Here is a 27,133-nt window from a genome sequence, read left to right as displayed (position 1 = left end):
CACTACCCGGTGTTTCCACCGATGGCTGGGGGTGTGACAATGATCTACAACCTGAAGCAAAATTGGAAAGAGAGGAACTCCAAAAAGAAGAAAGCATGGGAAGATGGAAACTATTCACTGATGGATCTTCCAACTTTTGAGGTACATGCCTAGGGATCATACTAAAATTGCCATAGGGTACACCATACCCCATGCAATCAGTTTTAAATTCAATGCAACCAACAACGAGGCTGAATACAAAGCATTGATCATGGGATTACAGTTGGCCAAGGATCTTCAAATCAAGGATCTTTAGGTATTCGTTGATTCCTTATTATTAACTAATCATTTTAATGGATCCTATGCAGTAAAGGGCGAAATACTAGCACTATACCTCCAGATCCTCAAAAAATTGGCCTCTGAATTCGAAGCTTTTAGCCTAAGCCAAGTTTTCAGAGAAGAAAATGTTGAGGTAGACGCACTGGCCAATCTAGGATCTTCCCATAGGATCCCACCAGAAGTCAGGATCCCTATAGCCCATATATTGATCCCAACAATAGAAGACCCCTCCAACAAATCAGATCATCCCAATGACCATGATCAAACAACCAATGTAGCAATAATCGAAGATCCTGACCTTCAACCACTTCCTCAAGAATCTAATCGTTAGGATCCTAACATTCAGGATCCTCCGCAATACTCGAAAACCTGGATCCAGCCGATTGTGGAATATCTACAGAATGACACATCCCAAGAGAAGAGAAAAGTGATAGAGCATTCAAAATAAGGGTCTCAAGTTTTTTCCTGATCCAAGGAAAACTATATAGGAAATCCATGGTAGGCCCACACCCTAGATGCTTAGAAGATCACGAGGCTGTAGAAGTCCTAAAAGATATACACAAAGGAGATTGTGGCAACTACACTGGGGGCAGATCCTTATGCTCCAAGGTGTTAAGGACAGGATACTACTGGCCAACAATGAAAAATGATGCTTTCTTGCATGCCCAAAGATTGATGCTTCTCAAAGACATAACAAAATCCTTCATCAGCCTGCAGAACCATTGCATCCTATCATTTCCCCTTGTCCATTCATTAAATTGGGAATGGATATAGTTGGCAAGCTACCAAAAGCCCCTGGTGGAAAGGTGTTCATGCTATTGATGACAAACTACTTCTCGAAATGGATAGAGGTTGAAGCCTTTGTTATGATACGAGACAAGGAGGTAGTCTCATTTATCAAACGTGATATCTTGACCAAGTCTGGGATCCATGCCGAGATCATATGTGATAATAGATCTCAGTTCATAAGCAAGGGGACTAGAGACTTTTGCACAAGTTGGAGAATTAAAATAACAATGTCCACTCCTATCCATCCTCAAGCTAACGGTCAAGCTGAATCCAGCAACAAGATCATCATCAACAATTTAAAGAAAAGGTTAGATGAGAAGAAAGGAAGATGGTAAGAGGAACTTCCTTTCGTCCTATAGGCAGATAGGACCACTTCAAACACAGCCACTGACCAAACTCCATACTCCTTGGTGTTTGGAACAAAAGTCGTGATCCTTACTAAAGTAGTGATCCCAACAACAAGATACCAATTACAGGATCAAAATAACAACGATAGGATCCTAGCCCAGGATCTTGACATTATTGATTAACTTAGGGATCTTGCTAGGATCCATATTGCTACTCATCAACAAAGGATCACTAAAGCATAAAACAAGAACATCAAAGTCAGAATATTCCAGGTAGGTGACTTGGTCCTTAGGAAGACATTCCAAAATACCAAGGATCCCAATGTAGGCAAATTGGTACCTAAATGGGAAGGACCATATATAATCGATTCAAAAGCAGGAAAGGGGCATATTGGCTAGCTACCCTTGAAGGGAACACTTGGACAAGATCCTACAATGCCATTCATCTGAAGGCATATTTCATGTAAGTTGCATAAACCACTTTTGACGAACTCAAGGTACATTCTCTCTACCCTCTACTTTTATCTGATTCTTTGATTTACTCTTCTAAGAACCATCACTAACTTTATAATCGTAGGGGCGTTATCCAAGCTGACGCTCACCCCAAGCTAACGTTTTCTATGCACAGGAACTCAAGGAACCTAACACTCACGGATCCTGATAGACACATCGATCTATAATCTTAACGATTACAATACAAAAATATCCTAGCAACTACGAATAGAGACCGATCATCTATCCTATGATTAAGGGTACTTAATCCCCTCCAAGGTTTAAAGAGTTAATTACCTCTTTCATACGAGTTAAGGTTTCCACACCTCGCTTGGATGCACAAAATCTTACTATGGAATGTGAATAAAGGGATCATTTCACGTTGTAATTAATGGGTTTTGAGCATTCTAACACTTCCTAAGTGTACATGCAACCCTAATAACCTTGGATCTATGTTTGTCTAATAATCATGCAAAGTTGAATTCCAAGGTTATATTCCTATCTAGCATACATGGGGAACAAATTTTAACTTGCATGAAAGATAGGATAACTTACCTTGTTGTTGCTTATGATCCTTGAAACCTTGTGAGCCTAGCACCCCAAATGTGATGCCTCAAATGCTTCACACAACACCAAATGCAAAGGAGTAAACTTTGAGAGAATCTTACACTTGCAAAATCGGCTCTAGCCCTCTTGTTTCTCATTGTCGCCGATTTTGGTGGAGAACATGTTGCTTATATAGTGTGTCACATCTAGGGTTACACCATGTAAACCCTAATGTGGCATGACTCTTCATTTCCATGACCCATGGGTTTGTAACTCCCATGGAGCCTCCATGGAGCATCCTATGGGTGGAACCCAACTTGATAATCCATGGAGCCTCTTAGCCCACTATATAAGATATGGAAGATTTACATAATCTACCCATATATTTAATTAGTTATCTTTTGATCACTTAATTAATTCTAAATTAATTCTTGATCAAACTAATTAAATAATATTATTAATATATTAGAACTTATAATATATTAATAAACCATAAGTGTTATTTCTCTCATTTTAGTTTATCCAATTGCATGGTGCCATGCAACCCAAATGGACCATGCCGGGTCGGGTCAAGTACATACCAGAAATAGTTATGGACTTATACACCTTATCCAACAGTCTCCCACTTGGATAAGTCTAATCACTATAACTGCAATACTTCAGGAACCGATCGGCAATCGTAGCTCTTTCAAGGTCTCTCGGAACTGAGAAGATGATGATACGCCATTTAAGATAAGTGATCATATAATCCTCTATTCTAGATATCAGCCGGACAAATACATGGAACAATGTCTTACTTATTGTCCAGCAGTTTGTTTCCCGATTTCCGATTTGTTTGACAAAGAACTTAATTGAACACATCAACTTAGTTCTGACCGGGCCCGGTACATAGGTCAAAACAAAATCATCGAGGGGCCCAGATATCAGCTTCTAATCCAAGAAGGAACAGATAAACTTCGACTCATATGTTTGTTCTACCACTCATTGAATTATACACAAAAGCACGTTTTATAACATCGAGTTACCAATGCGTTAACGTACAATCAATGCATAATCAACTCGTAACTAACAAATCATATCTCTAGGTTTGAAGACTTATATGATATTACCGTCTCACGATCACTCGAGATAAATTCCATGAAGTGATTCCAGCGAGCGTGGGTTGAGTCCAATGCTCAGAACTTATGAGCACTCATGAGTGTTGTAGCCATGTCCAACAACTTAGACCTCTGCAACCAATCATGAAAGTCTTGATTCATACCTACTTCCGACATATGACCGACTGTGGAGGTCGAATAATATGATATACCAAACATAATTATTCTGGAAGTCAAAACATGCAAAAGAAATATAGTAAACGATCGACAAGAGATAGCAACACTTTACTCATAAATAAAACACCTTTTATTCATCATCTAATGTCAATTACACTTTACAAATTTCAAGGTTATCTAACTACTAAATCTAATATCATCCTTCAGCCCTATGCTCCGAGCATGCTGGAGATGCTTAACCCGAGTCAGTCCCTTCGTGAGGGGATCTGCTAGATTCTCATCCGATGATACCCTCTTTGCCACGAGGAGTCCTTCTTCTATTCTATGTCTGATGAAATGGTATTTTCTGTCGATGTGTCTGGATCTCCCGTGATCCCTTGGTTCCTTGGCTAAGGCAACTGCACTTTCACTATCACAGAAAATTTCCATTGGCTCTTTAATAGCTGGTACAACTCCAAGGTCTCCAATGAAGTTCTTCAGCCATATCGCCTCCTTTGCTGCCTCGCTAGCTGCTATTTACTCTGATTCGCAAGTTGAATCAGCCACTGTCTCTTGCTTTGAACTCTTCCAAGAAATTGCTCCTCCATTTAAGGTAAAGACCCAGCCTGACTGAGAGCGGAAATTATCCCTATCAGTCTGAAAGCTAGCATCACTATACCTTACAACTCTCAAGTCCTCACTGCCACCGAGGGTAAGGACCCAGTCCTTAGTCCTCCGTAGGTACTTGAGGATATTCTTTACCGCAGTCCAGTGTGGCTTGACAGGGTTCCCCTGATACCTGCTAACCATGCTCAAAGAAAAGGCTACATCAGGTCGAGTACACGTCATAGCATACATGATCGATCCTACAGCCGAAGCATAAGGTATTCGACTCATTTCTGCTATCTCAGCCTCAGTACTAGGGCTTTGTGTCTTACTCAATCTGGCGTTACTCTGGATGGGTAACTCTCCTTTCTTGGAGTCCTGCATGCCGAATCTCTTCAGCACCTTATCCAAGTAGGTACTCTGACTAATTCCAATTAGTCTTTTACTCCGGTCTCTCAAGATCCTTATCCTAAGAATATAGGCAGCTTCTCTTAGGTCCTTCATAGAGAAACACTTCCCAAGCCAGGACTTAACTTCCTGCAGAGTTGGGATGTCATTTCCTATGAGTAGTATGTCATCCACATACAATACCAAAAAGCTAACTATACTTCCACTAGCCTTGACATATACACAAGATTCATCTTCACTCCTAGAAAAGCCAAATTCCTTGACTTTCTCATCAAAGCAAAGATTCCATCTGCGAGGTGCTTGCTTTAACCCATAAATGGATTTCTCAAGCTTACACACTCTATAAGGGTACTCTGTGTTGACAAAACCCTCTGGCTGACTCATGTAAACATCCTCAGCCAACTTTCCATTAAGGAAAGCGGTTTTGACATCTATTTGCCATATTTCATAGTCATGAAATGCGGCTATGGCTAACAGAACCCTAATAGACTTAATCTTGGCCACTGGAGAAAATGTCTCATCGTAATCAACTCCCGGAGTTTGTGAGAAACCCTTTGCAACCAGTCGTGCCTTATAAGTGTGTACATTACCATCCATGTCGGTCTTCTTCTTGAAGATCCATTTGCACCCTACAGTCTTACGACCTGGTACATTCTCAACCAAGTTCCAAACTTGATTGTCATACATGGACTGTATCTCGCTGTCCATTGCCTCTTTCCACTTGGCTGACTCAGGGCCTGCCATGGCTTCCGCGTAACTGTTAGGTTCATCCAGACCTATCAGCGTCTCATCACTGATAAGTGTATCACCTTCCGCAGTAATATGGAATCCATAGTAATGCTCAGGTGCATTCCTAACCCTTGTGGAACGCCTCAGAGGTACAGACTTGTCAATTGGCTCAACAGAAGTTTCCTCCTCAAGTTGAGTGCTAGGGTTTGAAGTTCCTTCACCACTTGACTCTTGAATTTCTTCAAGGTCAACTTGCCTCCCACTGTCTCCTTGGCTTATGAACTCTCTCTCTCTCGAAAGAACGCCCTCCTAGCTACAAAGACCACATTCTCACTAGGTCTATAGAAGAGGTAACCAAAGGATTTCTGTGGGTAGCCGATGAAAATACACCTCTCACTTCGAGGTTCGAGCTTATCATGAGTCTCACGTCTCACGAAAGCCTCGCAACCCCAAATCTTAATGTGGTCTAGTTTGGGTACTTTACCAGTCCACATCTCATGAGGAGTTTTGGCAACTTTCTTTGTGGGAACTAGATTAAGGATATGGGCGGCAGTCTCTAAGGCATACCCCCAAAATGAGATTGGTAGCGAAGCTCGACTCATCATGGAACTAACCATATCCAACAAGGTTCGATTACGCCTCTCAGCTACACCATTCAACTGCGGTGTCCTGGGAGGTGTCAATTGTGAGACAATCCCATATTCCCTAAGATAGTCGAGGAACTCTGAACTAAGATACTCACCACCTTGATCGGATCGAAGCATCTTAATGTTCCTGCCCAATTGATTCTCGACTTCCTGTTTAAACTCTTTAAACCTCTCAAAAGTCTCTGACTTATGCTTGATTAAGTAGACATATCCATATCTACTGTAATCATCAGTAAAAGTCAAATAATAACGATTAGCATCCCTTGTGGCATGTTTGAAGGGCCCACACACATCCGTGTGTATAAGATCCAACAAACCTTCACCCCTCTCACAAGAACCTGTGAAGGGTGACTTTGTCATTTTTCCAAGTAAGCATGATTCGCAACTATCATCTGACTTTAGGTCAAATGACTCCAATACTCCATTCTTTTGGAGTTGGCCTATGCGTTTCTTGCTTATATGTCCAAGACGACAATGCCATAATGATGCTTTATCCAAGTTATTATCATTAACAGAATCAATACACAATACATTATTTCCTAAGTTATCAACCACAGATACAGTTTCATACACACCATCACAAGGTAATGCTTTAAAATAAAGAACATTATTAAAGAAAGCATTAATCGAACCAACTTCATTATCAAATGAAAATGTGAAACCTTGTTTATACAATGCATGAAAGGAAATAATATTTCTTGCCATTTCTGGCGAATAACAACATTTATTCAAATCTAAACTAAACCCACTACTTAGCGATAAAGTATAAACTCCAATCTTGGTGACAGGTAAAGCTTTCCTATTCCCCATGATTAAGTTTATTCTTCCATGCTCCACATTCTCACTTCTTCTTAGTCCCTGCAAATCAGAACAGATATGAATACCACAATCGGTATCAAGGACACAAGAGTTAGAATGGGGTGAGTTATTAGATAAGATAGTGTAAATACCTGCATGGTTGGGTTTAACTTTCCCATCCTTCACATCTTGCTGGTACTTTGGGAAGTTCCGCTTCCAATGTGACTTTTCATGGCAATAGAAGCATTCAGCCTCTTTAGGGTCAGAAGAAGGAGTGACAAAACCTTTCTTGGTTCCACTTGAAGAAGAGCCATCAAGGGTCCTAGCCTTAGTACCCTTCGAAGAGCTCTTCCTCTTCTTCCCTCTACCTTTCCCGATTGCCAAAACCGGGGCGGAGTTTGGAGTAGGAGTGTTAACAACTGACTTACCCTTAAGACCTGTTTCTCCGGTCTTGAGGAGTCCCTGAAGTTTGCTGAGTGTGACCTCTTCCTTATTCATGTGATATGTCATGCGGAATTGATCATAGCGCGATGGTAAGGAGTGCAAAATGATATCTATTGCAAGCTCCTCAGGGAAGTTCACATTAAGCTTCAGCAACCGATCCATATACCTTTGCATTTTCTGCATGTGGCTCATGACGGATTCCCCGTCCTTCATCATGGTTGTTATGATAGAGCATATGATTTCATACCTCTCTTGTCGTGCACTTTGATGGTATCTTTCCATCAGATCTTGGTGCATTTCAAAAGGGTAGAAGTCCTCATAGGACTTTTGGAGTTCCGCTGTCATGGTGGCCAACATGATGCATGCCACTTTTATAACATCCCTTTCATGTGCCCGGAAGTCAGCGATCTCCTGGGGAGTTGCAGTGGTCTCATCAATCTCCTTAAGCTCCTTGTCAAGGACATATTCTTTGTCCTCGTAGCGGGTAATCATCCCGATGTTTCTGATCCATTCATTGAAGTTGGATCCATCAAAAGTGACTTTCCCACACAAGTTCATAAGGGTAAAGGAGCCATTAAGATTAGAGCCAGAAGCAGCATTGTTTGAAGACATCTGAAAGAAGAGAACAAGATTAGTTTAGATATTAAGAGAGTCCTTAATAAAACACCCAAATGTAATATTAAGGCTAGGATCCAATCACAATATATTATAACTTAGAAGAGGTATGCCGTAATCCAAGCTATAACATATTTGAAAGGTAGGTGAATGACGATTCTGCAATTTTCACCATGAAAAACGAAATATAGATATTAGGTTTTTAATTGGTTCTTAGAAATTCCTAGATTCTTTTGAGATTCAATGAACTTTTCAAAGGCATGTTTCAATCTCGAGTGTGCCCTCCAAGTTTTGTGACTGGGATACCGAGGATCACAAAACGAGGTGTGAAGTAACCATGCAAATCACTTGGTACACTCAATGTTTATTACTCAATCGATGTGCCGGTTAACCACACGAGCTCCACCGACCTATAATAAACTTTAAGTCACCCTTTACCTACCTTGTTAAGTCCAAGTTAGTGTGCCGGTTAACCACACGAGCTCCACTAACGACTTAAACAAAGTGTAAAGTGTAATTTCATGGATTAGCACCTTATTCACATTTACCTAAAGTAACTAAGATTGGGAATTTAATAAAAGCATTTAGTTACTTTATAATATTCATCATACTTTTAATGAGAATTTATAAGTCTTTGTCTTACCCGTTCGGCTAACGACCCTCCACCGATCAAGGAAGCGGTGGGTGAGAGTGGACACCCATTAAGTTGCCATTTTATAGGCAACAACCCTATACCCCCCTTATAGACCGGCTTCGTGAATGAGGCGTACTAGCGGTAAGACGACTTGACGTTATACATATATATATTAGTAACTTATAATATTATAAAGTATAAGGGTTGAATTTTAACTTTTAAAATTCTAAGGGTTGGAACTAAAGTTTTAATCAAGACTTTACATGTTCCAAAACTTGAGGGCAAGTTTTGTAAACTTCCAAAACTTTTCATTTCTTATAACTTATGAATTAATTGAGTAATAAAAATGAAGACTCTTCATTTTTATAACTCTTGTGTTCTTTTAATGGCTTTAATAAAAGTGAGACTTTTGGTTTTCCATAACTTGAGGACAAGTTATGGACTCCATTAAAACACATTATGATCATGAATTAAACTACCATGAAGGTTACAAACAATTTCTATGATCATCTAATCTTCATAAGTTCAAGAACATGAATATGAACACTTTCAAGAATCAAAAATTACACTTAAAAAAACTTGTAATTTTAATAATTGCCATTGTAAATGGATTAGCATAAACATTACACCATCTAAAGCAAGCTTTAAAACATCAAAACAGTTTAGGGTAATGTTTCTAGTCCATTTCCAGCAACAAATGTGCAAACTTTCATACGAGCAGAAAACAGAAAAACGATTTTTTTTTCAAGCTGTTTGCACACAAAAAAAAAACAACAAACAAACCTAGGCTCTAATACCACTGATGGGTTTTGAGCATTCTAACACTTCCTAAGTGTACATGCAACCCTAATAACCTTGGATCTATGTTTGTCTAATAATCATGCAAAGTTGAATTCCAAGGTTATATTCCTATCTAGCATACATGGGGAACAAATTTTAACTTGCATGAAAGATAGAATAACTTACCTTGTTGTTGCTTATGATCCTTGAAACCTTGTGAGCCTAGCACCCCAAATGTGATGCCTCAAATGCTTCACACAACACCAAATGCAAAGGAGTAAACTTTGAGAGAATCTTACACTTGCAAAATCGGCTCTAGCCCTCTTGTTTCTCATTGTCGCCGATTTTGGTGGAGAACATGTTGCTTATATAGTGTGTCACATCTAGGGTTACACCATGTAAACCCTAATGTGGCATGACTCTTCATTTCCATGACCCATGGGTTTGTAACTCCCATGGAGCCTCCATGGAGCATCCTATGGGTGAAACCTAACTTGATAATCCATGGAGCCTCTTAGCCCACTATATCAGATATGGAAGATTTACATAATCTACCCATATATTTAATTAGTTATCTTTTGATCACTTAATTAATTCTAAATTAATTCTTGATCAAACTAATTAAATAATATTATTAATATATTAGAACTTATAATATATTAATAAACCATAAGTGTTATTTCTCTCATTTTAGTTTATCCAATTGCATGGTGCCATGCAACCCAAATGGACCATGCCGGGTCGGGTCAAGTACATACCAGAAATAGTTATGGACTTATACACCTTATCCAACAGTCTCCCACTTGGATAAGTCTAATAACTATAACTGCAATACTTCAGGAACCGATCGGCAATCGTAGCTCTTTCAAGGTCTCTCGGAACTGAGAAGATGATGATACGCCATTTAAGATAAGTGATCATATAATCCTCTGTTCTAGATATCAGCCGGACAAATACATGGAACAATGTCTTACTTATTGTCCAGCAGTTTGTTTCCCGATTTCCGATTTGTTTGACAAAGAACTTAATTGAACACATCAACTTAGTTCTGACCGGGCCCGTTACATAGGTCAAAACAAAATCATCGAGGGGCCCAGATATCAGCTTCTAATCCAAGAAGGAACAGATAAACTTCGACTCATATGTTTGTTCTACCACTCATTGAATTATACACAAAAGCACGTTTTATAACATCGAGTTACCAATGCGTTAACGTACAATCAATGCATAACCAACTCATAAGTAACAAATCATATCTCTAGGTTTGAAGACTTATATGATATTACCGTCTCACGATCACTCGAGATAAATTCCATGAAGTGATTCCAGCGAGCATGGGTTGAGTCCAATGCTCAGAACTTATGAGCACTCATGAGTGTTGTAGCCATGTCCAACAACTTAGACCTCTGCAACCAATCATGAAAGTCTTGATTCATACCTACTTCCGACATATGACCGACTGTGGAGGTCGAATAATATGATATACCAAACATAATTATTCTGGAAGTCAAAACATGCAAAAGAAATATAGTAAACGATCGACAAGAGATAGCAACACTTTACTCATAAATAAAACACCTTTTATTCATCATCTAATGTCAATTACACTTTACAAATTTCAAGGTTATCTAACTACTAAATCTAATATCATCCTTCAGCCCTATGCTCCGAGCATGCTGGAGATGCTTAACCCGAGTCAGTCCCTTCGTGAGGGGATCTGCTAGATTCTCATCCGATGATACCCTCTTTGCCACGAGGAGTCCTTCTTCTATTCTATGTCTGATGAAATGGTATTTTCTGTCGATGTGTCTGGATCTCCCGTGATCCCTTGGTTCCTTGGCTAAGGCAACTGCACTTTCACTATCACAGAAAATTTCCATTGGCTCTTTAATAGCTGGTACAACTCCAAGGTCTCCAATGAAGTTCTTCAGCCATATCGCCTCCTTTGCTGCCTCGCTAGCTGCTATATACTCTGATTCGCAAGTTGAATCAGCCACTGTCTCTTGCTTGGAACTCTTCCAAGAAATTGCTCCTCCATTTAAGGTAAAGACCCAGCCTGACTGAGAGCGGAAATTATCCCTATCAGTCTGAAAGCTAGCTTCACTATACCCTACAACTCTCAAGTCCTCACTGCCACCGAGGGTAAGAACCCAGTCCTTAGTCCTCCGTAGGTACTTGAGGATATTCTTTACCGCAGTCCAGTGTGCCTTGTCAGGGTTCCCCTGATACCTGCTAACCATGCTCAAAGAAAAGGCTACATCAGGTCGAGTACACGTCATAGCATACATGATCGATCCTACAGCCGAAGCATAAGGTATTCGACTCATTTCTGCTATCTCAGCCTCAGTACTAGGGCTTTGTGTCTTACTCAATCTGGCGTTACTCTGGATGGGTAACTCTCCTTTCTTGGAGTCCTGCATGCCGAATCTCTTCAGCACCTTATCCAAGTAGGTACTCTGACTAAGTCCAATTAGTCTTTTACTCCGGTCTCTCAAGATCCTTATCCCTAGAATATAGGCAGCTTCTCTTAGGTCCTTCATAGAGAAACACTTCCCAAGCCAGGACTTAACTTCCTGCAGAGTTGGGATGTCATTTCCTATGAGTAGTATGTCATCCACATACAATACCAAAAAGCTAACTATACTCCCACTAGCCTTGACATATACACAAGATTCATCTTCACTCCTAGAAAAGCCAAATTCCTTGACTTTCTCATCAAAGCAAAGATTCCATCTGCGAGGTGCTTGCTTTAACCCATAAATGGATTTCTCAAGCTTACACACTCTATAGGGTACTCTGTGTTGACAAAACCCTCTGGCTGACTCATGTAAACATCCTCAGCCAACTTTCCATTAAGGAAAGCGGTTTTGACATCTATTTGCCATATTTCATAGTCATGAAATGCGGCTATGGCTAACAGAACCCTAATAGACTTAATCTTGGCCACTGGAGAAAAGGTCTCATCATAATCAACTCCCCGAGTTTGTGAGAAACCCTTTGCAACCAGTCGTGCCTTATAAGTGTGTACATTACCATCCATGTCGGTCTTCTTCTTGAAGATCCATTTGCACCCTACAGTCTTACGACCTGGTACATTCTCAACCAAGTTCCAAACTTGATTGTCATACATGGACTGTATCTCGCTGTCCATTGCCTCTTTCCACTTGGCTGACTCAGGGCCTGCCATGGCTTCCGCGTAACTGTTAGGTTCATCCAGACCTATCAGCATCTCATCACTGATAAGTGTATCACCTTCCGCAGTAATATGGAATCCATAGTAATGCTCAGGTGCATTCCTAACCCTTGTGGAACGCCTCAGAGGTACAGACTTGTCAATTAGCTCAACAGAAGTTTCCTCCTCAAGTTGAGTGCTAGGGTTTGAAGTTCCTTCACCACTTGACTCTTGAATTTCTTCAAGGTCAACTTGCCTCCCACTGTCTCCTTGGCTTATGAACTCTCTCTCTCTCGAAAGAACGCCCTCCTAGCTACAAAGACCACATTCTCACTAGGTCTGTAGAAGAGGTAACCAAAGGATTTCTGTGGGTAGCCGATGAAAATACACCTCTCACTTCGAGGTTCGAGCTTATCATGAGTCTCACGTCTCACGAAAGCCTCGCAACCCCAAATCTTAATGTGGTCTAGTTTGGGTACTTTACCAGTCCACATCTCATGAGGAGTTTTGGCAACTTTCTTTGTGGGAACTAGATTAAGGATATGGGCGGCAGTCTCTAAGGCATACCCCCAAAATGAGATTGGTAGCGAAGCTCGACTCATCATGGAACTAACCATATCCAACAAGGTTCGATTACGCCTCTCAGCTACACCATTCAACTGCGGTGTCCTGGGAGGTGTCAATTGTGAGACAATCCCACATTCCCTAAGATAGTCGAGGAACTCTGAACTAAGATACTCACCACCTTGATCGGATCGAAGCATCTTAATGTTCCTGCCCAATTGATTCTCGACTTCCTGTTTAAACTCTTTAAACCTCTCAAAAGTCTCTGACTTATGCTTGATTAAGTAGACATATCCATATCTACTGTAATCATCAGTAAAAGTCAAATAATAACGATTAGCATCCCTTGTGGCATGTTTGAAGGGCCCACACACATCCGTGTGTATAAGATCCAACAAACCTTCACCCCTCTCACAAGAACCTGTGAAGGGTGACTTTGTCATTTTTCCAAGTAAGCATGATTCGCAACTATCATCTGACTTTAGGTCAAATGACTCCAATACTCCATCCTTTTGGAGTTGGCCTATGCGTTTCTTGCTTATATGTCCAAGACGACAATGCCATAATGATGCTTTATCCAAGTTATTATCATTAACAGAATCAATACACAATACATTATTTCCTAAGTTATCAACCACAGATACAGTTTCATACACACCATCACAAGGTAATGCTTTAAAATAAAGAACATTATTAAAGAAAGCATTAATCGAACCAACTTCATTATCAAATGAAAATGTGAAACCTTGTTTATACAATGCATGAAAGGAAATAATATTTCTTGCCATTTCTGGCGAATAACAACATTTATTCAAATCTAAACTAAACCCACTACTTAGCGATAAAGTATAAACTCCAATCTTGGTGACAGGTAAAGCTTTCCTATTCCCCATGATTAAGTTTATTCTTCCATGCTCCACATTCTCACTTCTTCTTAGTCCCTGCAAATCAGAACAGATATGAATACCACAATCGGTATCAAGGACACAAGAGTTAGAATGGGGTGAGTTATTAGATAAGATAGTGTAAATACCTGCATGGTTGGGTTTAACTTTCCCATCCTTCACATCTTGCTGGTACTTTGGGAAGTTCCGCTTCCAATGTGACTTTTCATGGCAATAGAAGCATTCAGCCTCTTTAGGGTCAGAAGAAGGAGTGACAAAACCTTTCTTGGTTCCACTTGAAGAAGAGCCATCAAGGGTCCTAGCCTTGGTACCCTTCGAAGAGCTCTTCCTCTTCTTCCCTCTACCTTTCCCGATTGCCAAAACCGGGGCGGAGTTTGGAGGAGGAGTGTTAACAACCGACTTACCCTTAAGACCTGTTTCTGCGGTCTTGAGGAGTCCCTGAAGTTTGCTGAGTGTGACCTCTTCCTTATTCATGTGATATGTCATGCGGAATTGATCATAGCACGATGGTAAGGAGTGCAAAATGATATCTATTGCAAGCTCCTCAGGGAAGTTCACATTAAGCTTCAGCAACCGATCCACATACCTTTGCATTTTCTACATGTGGCTCGTGACGGATTCCCCGTCCTTCATCATGGTTGTTATGATAGAGCATATGATTTCATACCTCTCTTGTCGTGCACTTTGATGGTATCTTTCCATCAGATCTTGGTGTATTTCAAAAGGGTAGAAGTCCTCATAGGACTTTTGGAGTTCCGCTGTCATGGTGGCCAACATGATGCATGCCACTTTTGTAGCATCCCTTTCATGTGCCCGGAAGTCAGCGATCTCCTGGGGAGTTGCAGTGGTCTCATCAATCTCCTTAAGCTCCTTGTCAAGGACATATTCTTTGTCCTCGTAGCGGGTAATCATCCTGATGTTTCTGATCCATTCATTGAAGTTGGATCCATCAAAAGTGACTTTCCCACACAAGTTCATAAGGGTAAAGGAGCCATTAAGATTAGAGCTAGAAGCAGCATTGTTTGAAGACATCTGAAAGAAGAGAACAAGATTAGTTTAGATATTAAGAGAGTCCTTAATAAAACACCCAAATGTAATATTAAGGCTAGGATCCAATCACAATATATTATAACTTAGAAGAGGTATGCCGTAATCCAAGCTATAACATATTTGAAAGGTAGGTGAATGACGATTCACCAATTTCCACCATGAAAAATGAAATATAGATATTAGGTTTTTAATTGGTTCTTAGAAATTCCTAGATTCTTTTGAGATTCAATGAACTTTTCAAAGGCATGTTTCAATCTCGAGTGTGCCCTCCAAGTTTTGTGACTGGGATACCGAGGATTACAAAACGAGGTGTGAAGTAACCATGCAAATCACTTGGTACACTCAATGTTTATTACTCAATCGATGTGCCGGTTAACCACACGAGCTCCACCGACCTATAATAAACTTTAAGTCACCCTTTACCTACCTTGTTAAGTCCAAGTTAGTGTGTCGGTTAACCACACGAGCTCCACTAACGACTTAAACAAAGTGTAAAGTGTAATTTCATGGATTAGCACCTTATTCACATTTACCTAAAGTAACTAAGATTGGGAATTTAATAAAAGCATTTAGTTACTTTATAATATTCATCATACTTTTAATGAGAATTTATAAGTCTTTGTCTTACCCGTTCGGCTAACGACCCTCCACCAATCAAGGAAGCGGTGGGTGAGAGTGGACACCCATTAAGTTGCCATTTTATAGGCAACAACCTTATACCCCCTTATAGACCGGCTTCGTGAATGAGGCGTACTAGCGGTAAGACGACTTGACGTTATACATATATATATTAGTAACTTATAATATTATAAAGTATAAGGGTTGAATTTTAACTTTTAAAATTCTAAGGGTTGGAACTAAAGTTTTAATCAAGACTTTACATGTTCCAAAACTTGAGGGCAAGTTTTGTAAACTTCCAAAACTTTTCATTTCTTATAACTTATGAATTAATTGAGTAATAAAAATGAAGACTCTTCATTTTTATAACTCTTGTGTTCTTTTAATGGCTTTAATAAAAGTGAGACTTTTGGTTTTCCATAACTTGAGGACAAGTTATGGACTCCATTAAAACACATTATGATCATGAATTAAACTACCATGAAGGTTACAAACAATTTCTATGATCATCTAATCTTCATAAGTTCAAGAACATGAATATGAACACTTTCAAGAATCAAAAATTACACTTAAAAAAAACTTGTAATTTTAATAATTGTCATTGTAAATGGATTAGCATAAACATTACACCATCTAAAGCAAGCTTTAAAACATCAAAACAGTTTAGGGTAATGTTTCTAGTCCATTTCCAGCAACAAATGTGCAAACTTTCATACGAGCAGAAAACAGAAAAACGATTTTTTTTTCAAGCTGTTTGCACACAAAAAAAAAACAACAAACAAACCTAGGCTCTGATACCACTGATGGGTTTTGAGCATTCTAACACTTCCTAAGTGTACATGCAACCCTAATAACCTTGGATCTATGTTTGTCTAATAATCATGCAAAGTTGAATTCCAAGGTTATATTCCTATCTAGCATACATGGGGAACAAATTTTAACTTGCATGAAAGATAGAATAACTTACCTTGTTGTTGCTTATGATCCTTGAAACCTTGTGAGCCTAGCACCCCAAATGTGATGCCTCAAATGCTTCACACAACACCAAATGCAAAGGAGTAAACTTTGAGAGAATCTTACACTTGCAAAATCGGCTCTAGCCCTCTTGTTTCTCATTGTCGCCGATTTTGGTGGAGAACATGTTGCTTATATAGTGTGTCACATCTAGGGTTACACCATGTAAACCCTAATGTGGCATGACTCTTCATTTCCATGACCCATGGGTTTGTAACTCCCATGGAGCCTCCATGGAGCATCCTATGGGTGGAACCCAACTTGATAATCCATGGAGCCTCTTAGCCCACTATATAAGATATGAAAGATTTACATAATCTACCCATATATTTAATTAGTTATCTTTTGATCACTTAATTAATTCTAAATTAATTCTTGATCAAACTAATTAAATAATATTATTAATATATTAGAACTTATAATATATTAATAAACCATAAGTGTTATTTCTCTCATTTTAGTTTATCCAATTGCATGGTACCATGCAACCCAAATGGACCATGCCGGGTCGGGTCAAGTACATACCAGAAATAGTTATGGACTTATACACCTTATCCAACAGTAATGACTTGGCAACCCTCTTATTTCTGAAAATATGTTAAGATCCTGACATTTAAACCTAGTTTTGAGGGCAACCCAAAAAGGACTTTGGTTTTAATTCAAGTATATACCAATTTAGTTATTGGCTTAGACACTTAATCCAACAGTCTCCCACTTGGATATGTCTGTAACTACAATTGCAAGTATAACTTCTAAATTAAACAACAAAGCGTGCTTTCCAAATCAACTGCCACACTATGATCTGATCAGACATCGACCCTAAGATAAGTGATCAAATATTCCTCCGTTCTTCAAGATATCATATGGACATGAAACATGGATTGCAATCAATCTCTTGTCCAAACTTCCGTTTCCCAATTTCCTGATTTGTGATGACTTCATAAGACTACTAATTGAACACATCAAATCAGTCATGGTAAGAACACGAAGCGGATTAGGAAACGGTAATGGAAACCGACAACCTAAGCCTGAGCGAGTGATGGGTCATGCATCGGTCGTTGCACCTGCACCCGAACCTATCACAATGGAATGAGTTTTGGCAATAATTCAAGCCATGCTAAACCAACAAATAGAGTAGAAAAGGCAACTACTTACTACAACAGTTGTGAAATCTAAGCTGAATAAGGAACAATCGAAGGAAGAAAACTGTAGTAGATCCGTTAGACAAGCTGAACCACAAAGGAGTAGGAAGGAAAATACCAAAGAAGAATTTGATAGAGATGGATGCAAGTATGAAGACTTCATGGCATCCCAACCACCAAGCCTTTCCGGAAAGCCAACTCTAGTGTAGTGATGGATTAGATTTATAAAATGGAGGTGATATTTGAGAGCTGCGACTGTAGCGACAAACGGAAGACAATCTTCGCAACCAGACAACTACAGATTGGTGTTTAAGCTGGTGGAAAAGATTGGACGTCACTATGTCGAAGGAAGAAGCATGGTTTATGGGAAGACTTCCATGTACAGTTAAAAAGGAATACTGCTTAGAAAGAGACATGTCAGAAATGAGCACAGAGTTCCAGAATATGAAGAAATGAGACATGAGCGTCAGTGAGTACATTGCAGTCTTTACTGAGAAAATGAAGTTAGTTTCTCACCTGGTTCCTACCAAACCATCCAAGGTATAAATATTTGTTAATGGACAACCAACGGATTTCGGTCCAATGGTGAAATTAACACCAACCAATCTCTTGAAGACATGATCAAAAGAAGAACCACCACCCAATTTGAATTCAGAGAGAAGAGGATGAATGAAGGTTTCTCATAATCCAACAAAAAGAGTAGGTTTTCGGAGTTGCATTCGTGTCCGAAGGTCGCGCCCATGCACAAGTTCGATGAATTTGGCCTACGAGAACCAAGATTCGCACCCCCTGCAAGCGGGTAGGAGTTGGAGTAAAACCATATATACAAGCTTGTAAGCCTATCATGCATTCAAGCTTATAAACTCACTTGAGTATGGTCTTTCTACCAATGTGGGACTCATTCCCACACCCACCTCTCTTGCTAACTTCTATTCTCAAATACCCAACTTAGAGTATCGATATCTCATTCACATATACTTCATTTTGGACATACGATATATCACTTCGAAGCTCTCACAGAGAAGAACACAAACTCACTTAAAGTTAATTATATATACAACATATGTATATATTTATATATGTCCAAAGGTAGTATATATACTTCATTTGGGACTCATTCCCACACCCACCTCTCTTGCTAACTTCTATTCTCAAATACCCAACTTAGAGTATCGATATCTCATTCACATATACTTCATTTTGGACATACGATATATCACTTCGAATCTCTCACAGAGAAGAACACAAACTCACTTAAAGGTAATTATATATACAACATATGTATATATTTATATATGTCCAAAGTTAGTATATATATATATATATATATATATATATATATATATATATATATATACATATATATATATATATATACTAAAATTCCCAACAAGTATGAGGTTAAACTGGTTCAAGATTCATGGGAGAGAATCGTGAAGCTAGAGACCATGGAATTTGTAGCAAATCTCGGTTAGTTTATCTAGTTGGTTCGATGGATCTAATGGAGATTATGTGTATAGATTTGAACAAAAGGGCCTATGGATGGTATGATATTGTGACCGGATGTTTTTGCTACCCAAATTCGGATTTTAGGTTAAAGATTTACAGCATTTGGAATTTTTAGTTGGAAACTTGAGTTTAAATTAAAGAGGAATATAAATGCCGACTTGTTTATGCATGGGAAGACATAAGTGATTCAAATACAACAGATTTTTTCCATACACAACAATTTATACTTTATAATTATATCTTTCATGTTTGTCTGTATTTTCTCATTGTTGTTTCAAAGGTAGTAATAAACATCTGTCGTTGGGTTACTTCACGTGAAAATTAGCCTTTGAAAGACTTTAATTCACCTGAATCACTACAACCCCAACAAATAAGTAGATATTCATTCCTCTGAATTTCGAAGAAAAAACATAAAAGAAAGGTAGCCATTAAACATATCATCTCATTAATATTTTATTCTAAAGCAACTGCACAAACCCTTTACAGGCCAACCTTCAACTAATCTTTGATAATGGATGGGGAATGTCAGAATTTAGCCACACCATGGTCTCTATTGGACACACGATCATTATATGAAAAAAAATGAGATTAGAACATCTTGATAAACATTAATAACATTCAATCTAAGCAAAAACATTGAAAAAAAATACGTTTCTCATGGATACTAGAAGTTTTCATAGGTGACGAAACCTATTTCAAAACCGGGTTTTCACAATTCTGAAACTCCCTATGTTGCAAAAAATCGTTGTTATGTGAAATATATATGTTTTGGCTCTATAACCAATATGTTTTTAACTCTATGATGAAAAAAGTGTATCACAATCAACTTGTGAAATATCCTTTAAATGTGATGCATATGTAAGTAAAAACTATCAAAACAAATATCCTTTAAATGTGATGCATATTAAAGCAAAAACTAACAAAACAAATAACGTTTAAATGCGATGCATATTAAAGCAAGCAAAACAAATATTTGGTGTATATAAAAACGTTGTAATGGAGCTAAATAGTTCTTTTTTTTCTTTTTTTTCTTTTTTTTTTTTAAACGGTAAATTTAATCTACTTGCAAGTTATTTTTAATTTCATGTACTTTTCAGATTGGACGTAATCAACATTGACCTCAAACAAAAAGGTATTAGATATCGTTGTGATAAAAGGACTCTGATCCTACTATTCTTAGATACAACATGTTAAATAAGCTTATTAATTTTAGTCTAAAGTATCCGGTGTAAATATTAAAATCTTATCTCATAAAAAAAACATAATGATAATTGAAATAGTGGAGAATTCGTTTGTCATTTTATCAAATAATTCAAATGATATCTTAAATAGTGGATACCTACGTTTCCAAATACATTGTTTTCTCTGATAATATCATTAATTAAAGAGAAATTAAATATCTTCTTATTTATTCTTCCAGTATTGTTACATATAAAGTTTATATTAATTCAAATAACAACTTAAACTCAATGAGTTTTTTCGAATTATTCAAGTATGAAAATGATGTATACTCGAATTTATATGTTGGAATAGTCTATTTATAGTTTGTTTAGTAAATTATGCATTACAAAATACAGAAAATAAATGGTGCACGACTACATGCATCATAGTCAAAGGTGATGACCAAGTCGATCTTCCATGTTCAAAAGTTTGACCTTGACTTTTTTTCACTCTTTGATTTCCTTTCCATTTTTATTTTTTTATCGCTCCATTTGTTATCGCGTTTCATCTTTTATACAACCTTACAAATAGGGGCATCATAAAAAACCAAACTCGAATAACCGAACCGAATCAAATGATGTTTGGTTTATTTGGTTAACCGAATAATAATATCATATATATGATTTGCTTTTGGTTAACTTTTTATGATTTTGATTAAACCGAATAAACAATTATATATATATATATATATATATATATATATATATATATATATATATATATATATATATATATATATATATATATATATATATACTAGTTTATAACCCGTGAGAAACACGGTTATAAAATTAATTAAATTTTCATATTAAAAAGTCAAAATTGTTAATCAATTATTTTAAATAAATTATTACTTAAGATATATTGTTTTTAGTTATATAAAATAATAATCGTTGATTTAAATAAATATGTGAAATCACCTTATAATTTGTATTAAGTTTATTTTATTTTTTAATCTAATGTTATTAATTTAATATAATTAGAGTGAAAAAATTTAAATTTTAAAATGGAGAATCAATTATTAATTTAATGTAATTAGAGTGAGAAATGTAAAATTTAAAATTTGAAATTTGAAATTGATAATTAATAGGTTGACAAATGGCATAATAAGTAACATATAATATTAATGAGGAGTTCAAATAGTATGTCACTTGTAAATAGGAAAATAAACCTATTCATTTATTAGAAAAAGGATATATATATATATATATATATATATATATATATATATATATATATATATATATATATAGAGAGAGAGAGAGAGACAGAGACAGAGAAAGCTCAAATGAGAACCCCAAAAGGTTAAGAACCTCTAAGAACCCTTTCATTAAGGGTATTTTTTATCAATTTCCACTTTACATTATAAACATACAAAGTACAAACCAAAAATCAATTACCATTACCAATTATTCAAATTCAAACATTCTCACCCCTCTCTCTCTATCACTTACTCTCTCACTTACTCTTTCTTTCTCTCTCTTACCCTTGTCGCCTCTTCCCGCCAGTGTCACCGCCGGCACCACCGCCACCAGGAGAATATCGCCGACGGTAGACCACAACTTTCAGATCTGGTACTGCCGCTTTCAGATCTGGAACCAACGCCTTCAGATCTAGAACCACCGCCTTTAGATCTAGAACCAACGCCTTCAGATCTGCAACCAACACTTCTAGATCTATGTCGACGTCACTCTAATTTGATCAGATATGTTGTTTTTGGTAGGATTTCTTCAGATCTTATAACGTCACCATCACCGTCGACGACAACTACACATCGACGGACGTTGCCGCCGGTCGCACAACGTCCCCCAGATCTGGAACCACCACTAAAAACTACCTCATGAAGCTGTTTCAGCTTCAATTCTATCGTCGAGCGCCGCACCACCTACTCCGTCGTCTCCTACCACTGGTTAACCACCACCATCAGATGTACAAGCTTCTACGGGTTCCAGCTCTTCAATTTCCGCCTCAGATCTATGATATTTGTCTCTAGATTTACGATTTTCTACTGTAGATCTATGAACTTCTGGTGAGGATCCACGTTTCCCTTCAAATATGTTTCGTCTCCACCTTCATCCAAACATGTGGTTTATGCTTCGTCAAGTTTTTCCGACAGCCGACTTCACTGGAGCAAATCTGAAGCCAAAAAAGTGTTGTTGTGATCAGATCTGACAAGAAATAACAAAAAATCGCCTTCTCTAGTGACTGGTGGTTGTTCCACCGCCTTCTGATGTTTTTTTGGTAAGATCTAGTTATTTTTTTTAATAAGATCTCTCCTTCTACTGTTGTCTAGTGGTGGTTCTACCACCACATCAGATTTATTCAACCATTTTTGATTCCTCGCCTCAGATCACCAAAAAAATCATCAACAAACATTAGCTTTTTAGATCTGAAGTCAAAGACATTGATTTATCAGATCTGGTTAGATCTGATCAGATATGATGTGTTTGGTGCAATTTTAAGTATATATCTGGTGTATACAAAGCATTTCATGTTGTCCACCGGTGGTTCTACAACCTTAGAAAGTCGGAAAAGTCACAAATTACCACCAACCTTTCAGATCTAAAGTCAAAGACGCACTAATTTCTCAGATTTGGTTAAATCTTATGTGTTTGGTGTCATTCAGGCATAGATCTAGTGTGTACAAAGCATCTCATGGTGGCTAGTGCTTCCACCACATAATCATATCTACATCAGATCTGATTTGTATGGTGCACAAAAGGTGTTTGATGAAAGTTTCAACAAAATTTCTTAATTTGTAAAAATTATGATTGAGAGTCTTGAATTGTGTTTATTAAACTGTGAGTGAGAGTCGAGAAATACTCTATTAAATTGTGAATTTGTATGGTGCATTCTCTAAATGAGAAGCATAAACTATTTTATTAAATTGTAAATAAAATTCTTGAAAAGTAAGTTTTAGACTGAGAATATAATTCTGAAATATGAGTTGAAAGAAGCAATATACACAAATCTAGTCATCCCTAATTTTGAATAAAATACATAAAATTTAAACTATAAATATTATATAAGATAAACTTTAAAAAAAACACTAGCCTCCAAATATCAAGGTATAAATGTAATTTTTAAGTTAAAATATGGTTGTGAATGTATAATTTTTGTGTATTAAATTGTGAATTTATTGTATTAAATGTGAATTGATTGTATTTAAGCTGCGAATTGACTGTATTAAGCTGTGAATTGATTATATTAAACTTTGAATTTTTTTTATTTTTTATGAATTTTATGTTTGCTTCTAAACAATGAGATGAAATAAACACAATACACATAGATGATTTTCTCTAATTTTTGAATAAAGTACATAATATTTAAACAGTGAATATTGTGTAAATTAAACGTTGAAAAAATAACATTAGCCTCCATATATGAATATATAAATATAAGTGTTCAGTTGATAATATGGATGTGAATGAAATTTTTTTGTTTATTAAACTATAAATTTATTGTATTAAGCTGTAAACTTTGTATATTAAACTGTGAATTTACTGTATTGAGTTGTGAATTTTTATAAATTTTGTGTTAAAATATGAATTTTTTATGTATTAATGTTTGTATTAATTTTCTTGTAAATATATTTATTATTTGTGTTGTATAAATATGTAAGAATTTAATGGTTTTTATTGTTTTGCATTAAAATCAAAATGAGTGAATATTAAACTGTGAATGTAGTATTTAACTTGTCAATGCATAATTGTATATGCAGATCTGATTTAGAAGGAATCATGGTTGCAACGGTGGCACACGTGGTTGTTGGCGGCATGTGGTAGCTGGTGGTGGTGTTAAAGTTTGGGTTTGACTTTTCCGAATCTTTGAATTAGTGTAAAATGTATTGTATTAACTTGTGAATTTTGTTTATTAAACTACAATGAACTATATTAGATTGTGTATTATATACATATTTTGTGTTAAAATAGGAATGAAAATATTAGATTGTAAAAATTACGATTTTGCCATTTTCTCACCAAAAAAAGACAAAAAAAAATCAGGATTTTTACATATTTAATAACTATTCGCATGTTTAATAACTATGAATTTGGGGTTTTTAGGGTTCTTAATTTTTTTTTGCTCTCATTTGAAGGACTCTCTCTCTCTCTCTCTCTCTCTCTATATATATATATATATATATATATATATATATATATATATATATATATATATATATATATATATATATATATATATATATATATATATATTGAAATTAACATTTTATATTTAAATTAATATATAGTTACTAAAAATTATTTTCATAACTTATTATTTAATTATTAAACATTATAAATATAAATTGATTATTTTCCATATATTGTATTAAAAAATGACTAATTAGCCAAATGTCAATTAATTAACATTCGGTCAATTCATTCCTTTTCATAAAGCACTAAAGTTATATTATCCTGCCTCTAAAACTTATGTGACTACATCGATACTTTAAGACAACGTGTCATGAAAGACTGAATATAATATTGTATGTATTAGTGTATTTTTTTTCATTTGGAAAAGTTTAGCATTTTTTTTCTTAAAGTTTAATATTTATTGTTATATGCAAAATTTTATTCGGTTTAACCAGTAAACCGAATCGAATAATCTATGACCGAATTAAGATGTAAAAAACCGATAAAATCGAACCGATTAAACCGAAACCGAAAAAACAAGCTTTGTTTTTAACGACATCTTTGTTACAAACCGAACCGAAACCAAAAAAACAAACCGACCGAACAACTACCCTACTTACAATACATTGTTTTTAAAGACATCTTTGTTAAAAAAAAAACTTTGTTAAAAAAAAACTTTGTTGTTGTTTCTAAACTTTTTAATTAAAATTAACTATGTATTTGAAAATTATTTCAATATAAACTTTAAAGGGAAATTAACTTATTAATGTAATTATCTTTTTGTTTTGTTGACATCTGAGTAACTTTATTTTTTTGTATACAACTAAGTAACGAACTTTTTGAAGTGTTCACATATGACCAATATGACCGGCTGTAGCAGGTTACATCCGGTTATAATGGTCATATGTGAACACTTTAACCAAATTCGTTACCTAGATGTGTACAAAAAAAAGTTACCCAAATATGAACAAAACGAAAAGGTAATTACCTTGATAAGTTTATTTTTTTACCTTCTAATTTTGATTTGGTATAAAATTTAACCTAAATGATAAATATTTTTAAAACCAATTCATTTTGGTAAATATCTTATTAAAATACAATACTTTGTTAAAAAAAACTATAGATTTGACAGAGAAAAAAACAAAATGTCAGTTTGATAAAATTGTATCTTTTAAGATACTATCTTCAATGAAGTTTGCTCCATATATTATAGGAATTCAAAATACAAAAAACAGAGTTAACTTTTATCTACATCGATAGCATAACTCTTCTCTCTCTCTCTCTCACTCTCATATATATATATATATATATATATATATATATATATATATATATATATATATATATATATATATATATATATATATATATATATATTAGTCATATCTTGAATTTTAAAAGGTATAATATACAAAATTTTTTGTACAAATCAGTTATGCATAAACAAATCATTAATAGTTGTCAAAAGTTTGAAGATTTGAATTAAAGAAGGTTATTAAGAAATTTAATTTGAAGCAAAAAGATAATTTTAAAATATTAAATTCGTCTATAAAAATTAATTTACATTTTTTAAATTAAACATCGAAAATAATTAATTTATATAAAATGTATAAACATGCAATATAAATATAAATTCGAAATTAAATATGTTATTTAACTGTGGCAATTTTTTATTAAATAATAATTAATAATAAAATCTAATTCCTCGTAAAAAAACAATAGGGTAACATGTACCATATAATCACACAAATTTCAGCATAACGGCATTTTAGTCAATTGAGACAAATTTAAAAAAGGAAAAATCGAGATTTATGGGATAATTAATGATTTTGATCTAAAAAATCTGATTTTTTTTTTCAAATTAATTCAATTTCAAACGTAATTTGTAAACATAAACCGATTTTATTCTGTCAGAATGACAGAAAGTCAACAATAAACTAGTAAATATATTTGCGGTTTTTATTCTTGCAGAGTATGGTTTTATTCAAGATACTTTCTATATTAAACATGCATAAAGAATTATACAGCATATTATCAAGAATAAACATTTTCTAAGGAATACATATTTTATTCTTTAAGAATCACTATTTACATTCATCCGTAAAGAATAAGGCTATAAACAATTATTACATGCATTCTAAAAAAATCATGACAAATAATGGTTTAAGGATTACATTTATTCTTAATGATTAAAACTAAAAATGGTTAAAAAAGAAAAAAAAAACATCAAAATATAACAAAAAAACTAATCCATTCCGAAAGAATATTATTGTTAAGAAACCATTTATAAATTCTGAAAGAATACATTCTGCTAGAATGCACTATTGTTCTCCATGTTTTCTTCATTTTCCATATTAATAACAACATCTTCAAAACCTAAATTCACAAAGAAAACATAA

The sequence above is a fragment of the Lactuca virosa genome, chromosome 2 (genome assembly GCF_052849685.1).
Source record: "Lactuca virosa cultivar CGN04683 chromosome 2, Lactuca_virosa_CGN04683_v6, whole genome shotgun sequence".
Taxonomy (NCBI): Eukaryota; Viridiplantae; Streptophyta; class Magnoliopsida; order Asterales; family Asteraceae; genus Lactuca; species Lactuca virosa.
Note: the sequence above shows the minus strand (reverse complement) of the source record.